Genomic DNA, 12,300 nt, shown 5'->3' on the forward strand with positions numbered 1-12,300 from the left:
TTAGTTTCCAAACTTTAGGTTCAATAAAGGACTTCTGAACTTTTTTCTGTTGTCATAATCTTGGTAACATTATCTGTTTGAGGTTTATTTGATCTTAGTAATAAAATACATTTCTGTGCATTTATGAAAAGACAGTCCACTCACCACAGTAGTACTATGTGTATGATAGTAAAGATATTATTACCATACTTGATGCATGAGAGAATTTATCCAGTCTTCAAATCTTCATGAAAAACTGACATTAAAATTTTCTACATTCCATGAGGGGAACCACAGGATGTCTGGTGTAAAATCTTTTGGATAGTTTTCTGTCTAGTTTGAATTGCTTTTCTTCATGAAATCATGTTATGTAGAATTATATCTGAATATCTCATCAGTTGAGATAAACCACAAGTACCTAAAGTGAACTAGATGTCTGCTTAATCTCAAGAAATCTTCAGATACAGAAATATGGGTTCACTGAAGAGCAAAATCAGTTAATCTTTAAAATGAAGTGTAATGAACCAATAAAAGAACCACAGTTCAAATGTCTGACATCATCCTAAATGTCTTCCAGAGAAGAGAGATTTTCTCATAGTGCGTGTGGGGCGTGGTTTTTTTTTCTTTTTTGACTGCATTTTCTCCATATAGAATAAACAAAGACTCAATTGATTGATGACACAAAACAATTGATGGCTGTGAGTTGGATTTATTGCCTTTATTAGATTAGAAGGAAGGCGATAAATGATATCCTCCTACCCTGTTCTCTGATTAGCATATCTATATATTATTTATTTTCTATCATTATTGAACAAATAAGTATGACCAAATATTGCTCAGGAGATTATAATATAATAACAAAAATGTACTATTTTTATTTAACATGACTTTGTTTACTAGATTGCCAAAAATTGATTTATCAGAAGCTGACTTGGCATTTTATGGTTTCATTTTGTCATATAGAAGGTGGCCTCAAAAAGGAACTAGAGTTATCTCTACTAGGACTTTAGGGAAACCTCGGCTTTTTCCTTCAGGCATTGGTAAACTAAAGATAAGAGGCTACTTGTGCTAGGATGGATCATTTCCTCTTTAACTTATGGAGAATGACAGCAAGAGTTAATGGAAATAAGAGCATGGCATAGGAGAAATAAAATGGGCAACTGAAAACCGCGCCCACCTTTCTGTCTCTTTTGAGGAGGCAAGGAGTAGAGATGATGGAGAGGAGAAGGAGGAAGAAGCCAGTAATATGGACTGGAGACTGAACAGTGTTTTGTTTTGTTTTGTTTTGTTTTGTTTCATACTATTTGTTGAATTCTTTAATTAGTGTAGGGTTAACCTTACAGTATTAAGCAAATTGAAAATAGATCTTTGTAACAATTAAGAGTGGGAATAGGAGAGGGAGGATGAAGAAGGGTTGGTGTGTGGGAGGGAGGAAGTGAAGGGTGGGAAGTATCTCTATGTTCTGAATCTGCATATGGGAAATACATGGAATTTGCATACCTTAAATACAATTTTAAAAATATATAAAAATACTAGTATTTAAAGACTTAAAATATTTATTTTTACTCTTTTCTTGTACCTTTTAAAAAATGTGTTTTCTGTGTGACCATTGACAGAAACTACAGCATACAGGCTTCTGAAAAGTGAGAAACTGCATTAGTGGAAAGTACGCTGGACTAGAAAAATCGAGTCATGTCAACAGCTTCTGTGCCCTTCATTCTAACACCTGTAAAACAACAGATTTATAGGTTATCTGCTTAGTTCCTTCTAGTTTTAGTTTATTATGATCTGATATTTCTATAAATTCAGGGGCTAGCACTGTGGCATAGGGGGTAAAACTGCCTCCTGTGGCACTGGCATCCCATATGGGTGCCGGTTCACTTCTCAGCTGCTCCACTTCCAATCTAGCTCTCTACTAACAGCCAGGAAAACCAGCAGAGGATGGCCCAAGTCCTTGGGCCTTTGCACCCATGTGGGAGACCCAGAAGAAGTTCCTGGCTTCAGAATGGCCCAGCTCTGGCCCTTGGGGCCGTTTGGGGAGTGAAAGAGCAAATAGAAGATTCACTCTCATTCATTCTCTCTTTCCTCCCCCCCCTTCAAATAAAATATATATGTCTTCCAGACTGGCTTACATGTTTTTATACCTACAGCATTCCAACTGAATATCAGAGACTATTTCCCCAGGGAGGGAAAGTTTATGTTAACTCAGTTTAACATAGTTTGCCACTAGTTCCCAGAAACTTAGAAGTGGTGAGTCAGATTCTACTTAGAACCAGGTGGACATTACTGAAGACCATTAGATATATCCAGTCCAGAGAACAGAAATGGTGAGTCATCTGGAGTCTGACAGAGGGATTAGAACTAGGAACCTATGTTGGCCGTGAATATTATAAAGGACAAAAAAACTATCACTTTAATACTAAACCAATATCTATTTTAGATTTAAATCGTAGAGCTTATTATGATCTCATTAGATAAAACTCCCATAAAAATTGTGGTGCCAGTTTGGCCATTAGGCTTACATATCTGGATAAGAGGTGATTTTTTTTTTTAATGAAGAGGATGAAATTTAGTGACGTACATATCAAATTCAAACCATTAAAAGTTCAGAAACAGTTCATTGAGTAAGAGTGTATACCAACATTTCCCTGAAGTTAGGAGACATATGTGGCTTCTGGCATAAGAGCTGAGAGAATACAGACTGCATTAATTTGAACAAGGATATGACAGAGTGACAAATTATATCAAAATCTAAAATGCATGGAGGCAACAGAGGATGGATTGTCTTGAATTTGGATAGAGTTTAGAACGTTCACAGGGCTTCCCTTTTTTGAACTGCCGTGGAGAGCAAGTTTAGCTAAAAAACAAAAACAAACAAACAAAAGGCACCAACCGATTCTGCGGAATTGAATCTTAGTATTTAGTCACATATTTTACTAATGCCCCCAACAATAAGTTACATTTTAAATCAACAAAATACTGAAGAGGTCCCAAATCAAAATCTTGTCAAACACAACAAACCTTGTTACAAAATTTATCCTAAAGAGTTGAGTGTTCCTCAATTCTCTTACTGGCAATTGAGAAAAGATTTTGCTGCATGTCTAAACAAACCTGGCTCTACTACCTTACTAGCTTTGGCAATGCAGATACTATGTGATTTGCACATAACTAGATTTCTGGCATGTCAGAGCCCATCTGTAACCAAGTTGACATTCTGGAGACTCATTGCATTATTTTTCATTTCTTTTTTATTATTATTTATTCATTTATTTGAAAGGCAGAATTAGAGAGAGAGAGAGAGAGAGAGAGAGAGAGAGAGAGAGAATCTTCCCCAGATGGCTGCAATGGCCAGAACTGCCCCCATCCAGAGCCAGGAGCTTCTTCCTGGTCTCCCACGTGGGTGCAGGTGCCCAAGTGTTTGGGCCATCTTCTGCTTTCCCAAATCATAGCAGAGGGCTGGATTGGAAGTGGAAAAGCTGGGATTCTAACCTGCGTCCATATGGAATGCCGGCACTGCAGGTGGTAGCTTTACTTGCTACACCATAGCTGTGGCCTGCATTCTGTTTCAAAGCTTTAATGTTTCTACAGGCCAAATTTGGATATTAATAATAGTATTTTGGGGGGGCTGGCACCGTGGCTTACTTGATTAATCCTCTGCCTGAGGTGCCAGCATCCCATATGGGCGCCGGGTTCTAGTCTTAGTTGCTCCTCTTTCAGTCCAGCTCTCTGCTGTGGCCCAAGTGTTTGGGCTACTGCACCCGCATGGGAGACCAGGAGGAAGCACCTGGCTCCTGGCTTCAGATCAGCGCAATGCCAGCCATGGCAGCCATTTGGGGAGTGAACCAATGGAGGGCAGGCCTTTCTCTCTGTCTCTCCCTCTTACTTTCTGTAACTCTGTCAAATTTTTTTAAAAAAATTTTAAAAAATAGTATTTTTTCCCTTTGGGATATTTTCGGACTTAAAATACAAAAATCCACATAAAAAGGGTTTACCAATGTGTCTAACATACAGTATTTGAAAACAATATTATTGTATCTACTGTTATATTTCAGATAAGTATTGTTAATGGTTAGAAAAACAAAGTAATAAACAGGATTAGTCTCAAAATATGGTCAAAACAAAATCTAAATCTTATATCAAAAAAATGTAAAGGGGACTGCTAGAATCATAGAAAAGCCATAGTAAATATTACATTAAAAAATCATCGTGACAACGTACAGCAAGAAAAGCTGCTTCCAAGCACAAAGAGAACTCCAAATCATTGTGGTGTCATCACTTGCAAGGAAATTGAGTTCTTTGTTGCAGTGAGCATCTTTTGAGGTACTTTTTGGCTTATCTGTATACCTTGGGGAAGTGTCTATTCAAATTTTTTGCCCATTTTTAAATTGGATTATCTATCTTTTTTATTATTGTTAGGAGTTCTTTATATATTTTGGGTTCAAGTCCCTTTACGGATAAATGATTAACAAATATTTTCTTCCATTCTGTGGGCTGTGTTTTCATTTTCTTTTTTTTTTTTTTTAAGATTTATTTATTGGCTGGCGCCGCAGCTCATGTGGCTAATCCTCTGCCTTGCAGCACCGGCACACCGGGTTCTAGTCCCGGTTGGGGTGCCGGATTCTGTACCAGTTGCCCCTCTTCCTGTCCAGCTCTCTGCTGTGGCCCGGGAAGGCAGTGGAGGATGGCCCAAGTGCTTGGTCCCTGCACCCACATGGGAGACCAGGAGGAAGCACCTGGCTCCTGGCTTCAGATCGGCACAGTGTGCCGGCCCTAGCAGCCATTTAGGGGGTGAACCAATGGAAGGAAGACCTTTCTCTCTGTCTCTCTCTCTCTCACTGTCTAACTTTGCCTGTCAAAAAAAATGATTTATTTATTTGAAAGAGTTACATAAAGAAAGAGAAGGAGGGAGAGAGAGAGAGACAGACAGACAGACAGATCTTCCAGTCTGCTTGTTCACTCCCCAGTTGGCCGCAAGGGCTGGAGGTTCAACCATCCGAAGCCAGGCGCTTCCTCCGGCTCTCCCATGCAGGTGTGGGGCCCAAGGACTAGGACCATCTTCTACTGCTTTCCCAGGCCATAGCAGAGAGCTGGATCAGAAGTGGAGCAGCTGGGACTTGAACCAGTGCCCATTTGGGATGCTGGCACTTCAGGCAGCTTTACCTACTACACCACAACATCAGCCTGCTGTTTTCACTTTCTAGTGATGGTTTTGATGATGTCTAGTTTGTCTATTTTCCCCTTTGTTGCATCTGGTTCTGGTTTTATATCTTTTTTTTTTTCTGAATCCATGGCCATGAAGCTTTGTTCTTTTTTTTTCTTCTTTAAAGTTATGTAGTTTTAGCTATTACACTTAGATCTATGAGACATTTTGAATTTCTTCTTACATTGTAAAAGATGAAGTGTTTTTGTTGTTGTGTGTTTTTTTTTTTTTTTTTTTTTTTTGGCTTGTGAATCATCAGTTGTCTCAGAAATGTTTGTTGATACTCTGATTTCCTCATGAGTGGCTGGCACTGTCGCCTAGTGGGTAAAGCCACCGCCTCAGTGCCGGCATCCCACATGGGTGCTAGTTCAAGTCCTGGCTGCTCCACTTCCGATCCAACTCTCTGCTATGGCCTGGGAAAGCAGTGGAAGATGGCCCCTGCACCTGCATGGGAGACCCGAAAGAAGCTACTGGCTCCTGGTTTCAGATCAGCACAGCTCTGGCCATTGTGGCCAGTTGGTGAATGAACTAGCAGATGGAAGACCTCTGTCTCTGTCTCTGTCTCTCTGTCTCTGTTTCTCTGTCTCTCTCTCTCTGCTTCTCCTTTTCTCTCTTTAAAAAAAAAATCTTGATACCTTGTCAAAAATTGGTTGACCATAAATGTAAGCCCAATACTTCTTTTAAAATCTACACTTTATCTAACTTGTTACAGTTAAACAGAAAACTTTTTTTCTTAAAGATAATTTGTAATAAATTCTCATTTCATTCAGATGTTTCAGCTGAAATGAATTTTCTTTTATTTCCATCAGTTAAATACATTTTGTCTTCCTTATGGTATATTACTAAATTAGACTATTTTAATGTTAACTATTCAGAGGAAAACTATTAATTTGAATGGAAGTTGTTTATAGCTAACAAGAAAATACTTGAATTTCAAATCATTATATTTTCATTTTTTTCTTTTATTTAATACAAATTTTGAAAGTATAACTTTTCAATTATAGTGGTTATATTTTTATTACTTTAACTCATTTAACTTCAGATTTCCAAAAGTATATTCATTTGAAGTAGGGTAGCTTTTTATTATTTGGATCCGTGTATTCCTTTTATGGAATCTATCCATCCAGTGTAATTTTTTGACTAGTATGTCATTTAAATAGATTATAGCTTGAATGCCATGCTTTTTAAATTGAAGAACTAAAATACAGGACAAAATATATCTCATAAGTTTAAAAATTGAGATGTTAAAGTTTATCTAATAAGAATGAGCAATTGCTTTTACAAATAGTATCAATAAAACCTCAACATATAACATTAAGACAAAAACCCGTAGGTGTTTTTATTAGCCAGGAAAATAAATATTGTATAGGGAGCAAGTATTTGGCTTAATGGTTAAGATGGTATTTAAGATATTCGTCCTGCAGATTAGGGCACCTGGGTTCAAGTTCTGACTCTACTCACAATTCTAGCTTTGTACTGATGCATACTCTGGGAGGCAATCGTGATGGCTCAAATAATTGGGTTCTTGCCACCCTCCTGGGAAACTTGGATTGTTTCTGGCTCTCTGGTTTTTACATCTGTTGCCTCTCTGGGAAGTGAATCGGTGGATGGAAAATTTCTCTCTGCCTCTTCCTCCTTTTCTCTTTGATGTTCTGCCTTTCAAACAAATAAAATTATTTAATTAAAAATAATTTTAAGCTGATATATCCTGAGATCAGAATCTACTTTGAAAAATTCATAACAGCAAAGTAGTGAAATTTGGGGCTGGCATAATGGCATAGCGGGTTAAGCCGCTGCCTGAGACAGCTGCATCCCACATGGGCACTGGTTTGGGTGCCGGCTGCTCCACTTCTGATCCAGCTTTCTGCTAATGTACCTAAAAAAGCAGCTTGAACCCCTACAGCTACGTGGGAGACCTGGATGAAGCTCCAGGCTCCTGGCTTTGGTCTGGCCCAGCCCTGGCCTTTGCAGCCATTTGTATAGTGAACCAGAGGATGGAAGATCCCTCTCTTCATTTTTTTTTTAAAGATTTATTTGTTTATTGGAAAGTCAGAGCCAGGCAGAGAGAGAGAGAGAGGTCTTCCATCCACTGGTTCACTTCCCAGATGGCTGCAATGGCCAGAGCTGCACTGATCTGAAGCCAGGAGCTTCTTCCGTGTCTCCTATATGAGTGCAGGGGCCCAAGGACCTGGGCCATCCTCCTCTGCTTTCCCAGGCCACAGCAGAGAGCTAGATCAGAAGTGGAGCAGCTGGAACTTGAACTGGTGCCCATATGGGATGCTGGCACTGCAGGCGGTGGCTTTACCTGTTATGCCACAATGCCGGCCCCGATCTCTCTCTTCTATTTGTGTTGTCTTCTCTGTGTATAACTCTTTTTTTTCTTTCTTTCTTTTCTTTTTCTTTTTTTTTTTTTTTGGACTCATAAGCATTTTTATTTGCTTGTTGGCTCAAAGCCTCGGTTCAAGTTCAAGGAGGCTGCCCACGTGACACAGGCGGGCGAGAGGGAACCAGGGAAAGGAGCGAATTCGCTCCGTCTGCGGCTGAGCACCTAGAACCGCATTGAGGACGCCATGAGACATGGGCGAGGCAGCCCCACAGTCTGGGCTTCTTTACATTCCCTGGGTTGCTACACGGAGTTTTTTTTTTTTTTTTTTAAACCAATGCATGAGAGAAAGGGAAGCGGCTCAGGGGCGGAGGGCGGGCGCGAGGGGGCCCTCCGCCAGGCTCCCCGAGGTGCCCGCCTGAGCCCCCCTCACAGCTGGGCTTCCTGCTCTCGCTCCCCTGCCCCCCCACCGCCCTGGCCCCCGCCCTCAGCACCCGGAGGCTCCTGGCCTCCCCTGCCCGGGGGCCTCTCTTGGGCAGGACTGACAGCCGGGGGCTGTTCCAGAAGCCTCTCCAGCGCTTGCGAAACCGGGAGAAGCGTCCAGGGGTCTGGAATCTCACGGTCTTGACCGGTTTGCCGGCCCTGGCTCCTGGCACGGACCCTGTGGCTCCCAGGGAAGGTGGAGTTTCAGCTTCCTGGATGGCTGAGGCCTCCGCCCTCTGACTACCTACAGCCCCTGCCCTTGGATTAGCTGAGGCCTCTGCTCCCTGACTATCTGCACCTTCTTCCCCTGGATCAGCTGAGGCCTCTGCCCTCTGGTTATCTAAAGCCCTGCCCCCTGGTCAGCTACAGCCTCTGCCCTCTGATTATCTGCAGCTGCCACCCCCTGGTCAGCCATGGCCTCTGCCCTCTGATTATCTGCACCTTCTTCCCCTGGTCAGCTATGGCCTCTGCCCTCTGATTATCTGCAGCTGCCACTCCCTGGTCAGCTACGGCCTCTACCCTCTGGTTATCTAAAACCCCTGCTGCCTGGTCAGCCATGGCCTCTGCCCTCTGATTTTCTGCAGCCCCTGCCCCCTGGTCAGCCAGGACGCCTGCCCCCGCCCTCCGAAGGAGGCGGAAGGAGGCCCAGGTGATCCTGGGCCTCCACCGCCTGGGCCTGGGCGCCCCTCCACGATGCCCGCCTCCCCATGGCCGCCGCCGCCACCAGCGCACTCTGGCTCCACACCCTCAGTGGAGGCCCTCCTGGCCTCGCCCAGCCTGGGGCTGGCCCTGGGCGCCCAGCCCTTCACCCTCTGCTTCAGCCTCCCCCAGGACACGCAGCCGACATACTCTCGCCACCAGTCGGCCCTGGACAGCGGCGGCCCCGGGTTGTCCTCCACCACGGGCACGGGCACGGGCACGGGCACAGCGACGCGGCGGCGCGCGGGCTGCGCGCTGGGCTGCTTCTCCCCGCGCCGCAGGAAGGCCTCCACCAGCTCCTCGTCGTCCTCGCTCTCTGCGTCGCTGCCCAGGAACTTGCTGCCTAGGCAGCTGACCGGCATCCTGCGCACCCTCCGGCCGCGGCGCGCCCCTGGCGGCCTGGGCTCTGCACGCCTCGACGTCGCTGAAGTCGCTGTCGCTGGCGTTGCTGCTGTCGTAGGTGCCCACGACCAGCCGCGGCGGCGGCGTGGCCATCTGCGGGACGCGCATCCTCACTCGGGGCTCCTTGGGCCTTTTGGGGGGCTGCGGCGGGTGCGGGGTGCTCTTCTCGATGAGACGCGCCACGTCCTCCAGGGTGCGACCCTCCTCCTCCAGGAACTGGGTCAGCCGCTCCCGGAATTCCGCCTCCTTGGTGGCCGGCTTGGAGATGACCCTCCAGACGGCCCCGGCCAGCCGGATCTCCCGGGGGATGAGCAGGTGGTCCACATGCTCCCCGATCTGCAGCATCCCCACCATGGAGTCCTCCTCGCGGCGGAACACCTTGCAGATCTTCTTAAAGGTTCCCACCGGCTTCAGGGCCTCCACCAGCAGGTCCAAGTCCACATCCTTGCAGGAGTCTGGGACGCTCCAGAGGATCAGGCTGTCGGGGGACAGCAGGAAGCCCCAGGGGAACCAGCCCCCCACGTGGCTCTTCTCCAGGGTCTTTAAGATATCCAGGGTGGTCTCGGGCCTGCGGGCCAAGAGCCCGAACAAACTACCAGCAGCCTCGGGTCTTGGAGCAGAGGTAGGGGAGCCAGGGACCAGGCGGGCTCCTCGCCCACAGCAAGCCCAGGGCGTGCCCAGATCCTGCTCACCCCGACGCTGGGGAGGAGGCAGCGCACAGGCCCACCCAGAGACGTGGGTCCGGAGCCTCGAGCCTCGAAGGCTACGCCAAGTCGGCCGGGGCGCACCGGCTCCCTCCCGCCCCAGGCACCAGGGATGTGGCTGGGAACTGGAGAGCGGACTCGGCGGACAAAGACGGCCAGGCCGAGGCTATTCAATGTGGCCCAGCGCCCGCGGGAGGGTCTCCCGTTCCCAAGGCTGGCTGCCGCCAGGCTCCGCCTGACCTTGCTGCACCTCCCACCTCCCAGCCCTGTGTATAACTCTTAAATAAATTAATCTTAAAGTGAAATTTAACAGAATAAAGCAATAAAAGTAGTTATCTGTAGTCTGAAAATTTATATTTTTGTCATCTGAGAAAAAATATCAGCCCCTTGATAAGAAGTGGAATTTTGCTGACAGGTGTTTCTGTTTCTTTATTTGTTAGAAACCTAAAAGAGCATTTATAAGGTAAATATGTATAGTGAAAATGAGGCAAAATAACTAGTTTTTTAAAAGAATAATCTGGGGTTAACATTTAGCATAGCGGTGAAGAGGTTGCTTGGAATGCCTGTGTCCTGTGTCTGAGTGCCTCGGTTTCAGTGTTGCTACAGTCGTTCAGCAGGTGATGGTTCAAGACCTTGGCCTAGCCTAGTCCTGGCTTTTGGGAGATTTTGGAAATGAACCAGTGGATGCATGATCCGTCTCTCTGCCTTTCAATTTAAAACTCACATGTATAAAACAATTTAAATATATACTAGATTTAAAAGGAATAATATACTCTATTGGTCCAAGAATTTCTTTTTTTTTTCTTTTTAAGAATTTCCTTTTTAAAGCTCCTAGTATGTATTTATTGTTTTACAGCCAGCTTTGGGTCAATATAATGGTGAGTGTTTATGGTTAGGCAAAGTTTGCCTTATTATCTTTTACTCTGTTTTTTGAGATGCTTCTTTTTTTTAATAAACATAAATTTCCAAAGTACAACTTTTGGATTATAGCAGCTTTTTCCTCCCATAACCACCATCTGACCCGTAACCATCCCATCTCCCACTTCCTCTTCTATCCCATTCACATCAAGATTCATTTTCAATTATCTTTATATACAGAAGATCAATTTAGTATATACTAAGTAAAGATTTCAACAGTTTGCACCCACACAGAAACACAAAGTATAAAGTACTGTTTGAGTACTAGTTATACCATTAATTCACATAGTACAATACATTAAGGACAGAGATCCTACATGGGGAGTAAGTGCACAGTGACTCCTGTTGACTTAACAAATTAACACTCTTGTTTATGGCATCAGTAATCACCTGAGGCTCTTGTCATAAGCTGCCAAGGCTATGGAAGTCTCTTGAGTTTGCCAACTCATATCTTATTTAGCCAAGGCCATAGTCAAAGTGGAAGCTCTCTCCTTCCTTCAGAAAAAGGTACCTCCTTCTTTGATGGCCCGTTCTTTCTGCTGGGATCTCACTTGCAGAGATCTTTCATTTAGGTCTTTTTTTTTCCCACAGTGTCTTGACTTTCCACTGAGATGCTTCTCTTAACATGCCAAGTTTTGTAAGTTTCCTATGGCTTTTGTAACAGAAGTGCCATAACTTGTGGCCTAAGACAACAGAAATTTATTCTCCCACAATTCTTGGCAGTTAGGAATCAAGAGGGTGACAGGACCATGGTTCCTCTGAAGACTTAAAGGGAGGAGTCTTTCCCTCTTCCAGGTTATGGTAGCCACAGGCATGTTATGTTGATTTGTAGATTCCTAACTCCTGTCTCCACCTGTCTTCACCTGGCCATCTTCCTTTTGTGTGTGTGCCTATGTCTCTTATAAAGACAGATTAAATTAGTCTATTCTAATCCAGCATGACCTCATCTTGATTTGAATATACATGCAAAGGCTATTTCCAAGTAAGGTAATGTTCACTGGTACCCCTGGTTAACACTTGGACATATCTTTTTAGAGGACCACAATTCAACCCCACAGTACTCACGTGGTATCTTTAATTTTAAAGTGCTTCTTTTATGGTGACCCACTCAGTTTCTTTTTCTGTTATCTTTGAATTTCCTCCTTCCTTCCCTCCCACCTCCTTCCTTGCCTTCCTTCATTCCTCCCATCAATCCATTCAATAAATGAAATGAACATCTGATATGTGCTGCACATTGTCTAAAGGTATAAGGACACAGGATAACATTAAATAAAAGATGTGACCTCATGCATATACATTTATTAGTAGTTGATAATCCAGAGATTAAATGTATAACACATCTTTAATAATTGTTACAATGATAAATAAGAAACAGATAATCAAGAGATGTGGGGACAGATAGGCTTGGCATATAGACGGGAGTTACATTTCAGACAGGATGGTCAGGGCCACCAAGCTACCTCATCTGAATCTTATCTGAATCTGTTGCTGGTTACCAGGAGTTTAATATGTTGACTGCTTCATGTAATTTATTGAAAAAGTCTTTCTAGAAATAATTTTTTAAAATCTGATGAGTGGTGCTAATAGAGATT

General features: G+C 44.1%; 1 protein-coding gene and 1 pseudogene across 3 annotated transcripts in view; one reads left to right on the forward strand and one right to left on the reverse strand.

Annotated features, from left to right (window-relative positions):
• The window catches only part of LOC127485706 (protein transport protein Sec24B), a 150,175-nt gene that overhangs the window by 97,097 nt on the left and 40,778 nt on the right, over window positions 1–12,300 (forward strand). The window lies entirely within an intron of this gene.
• On the reverse strand, window positions 7,832–9,753 carry LOC100342096 (coiled-coil domain-containing protein 8-like; annotated as a pseudogene).

This window comes from Oryctolagus cuniculus, unplaced genomic scaffold, assembly GCF_964237555.1.
Source record: "Oryctolagus cuniculus unplaced genomic scaffold, mOryCun1.1 SCAFFOLD_122, whole genome shotgun sequence".
Taxonomy (NCBI): Eukaryota; Metazoa; Chordata; class Mammalia; order Lagomorpha; family Leporidae; genus Oryctolagus; species Oryctolagus cuniculus.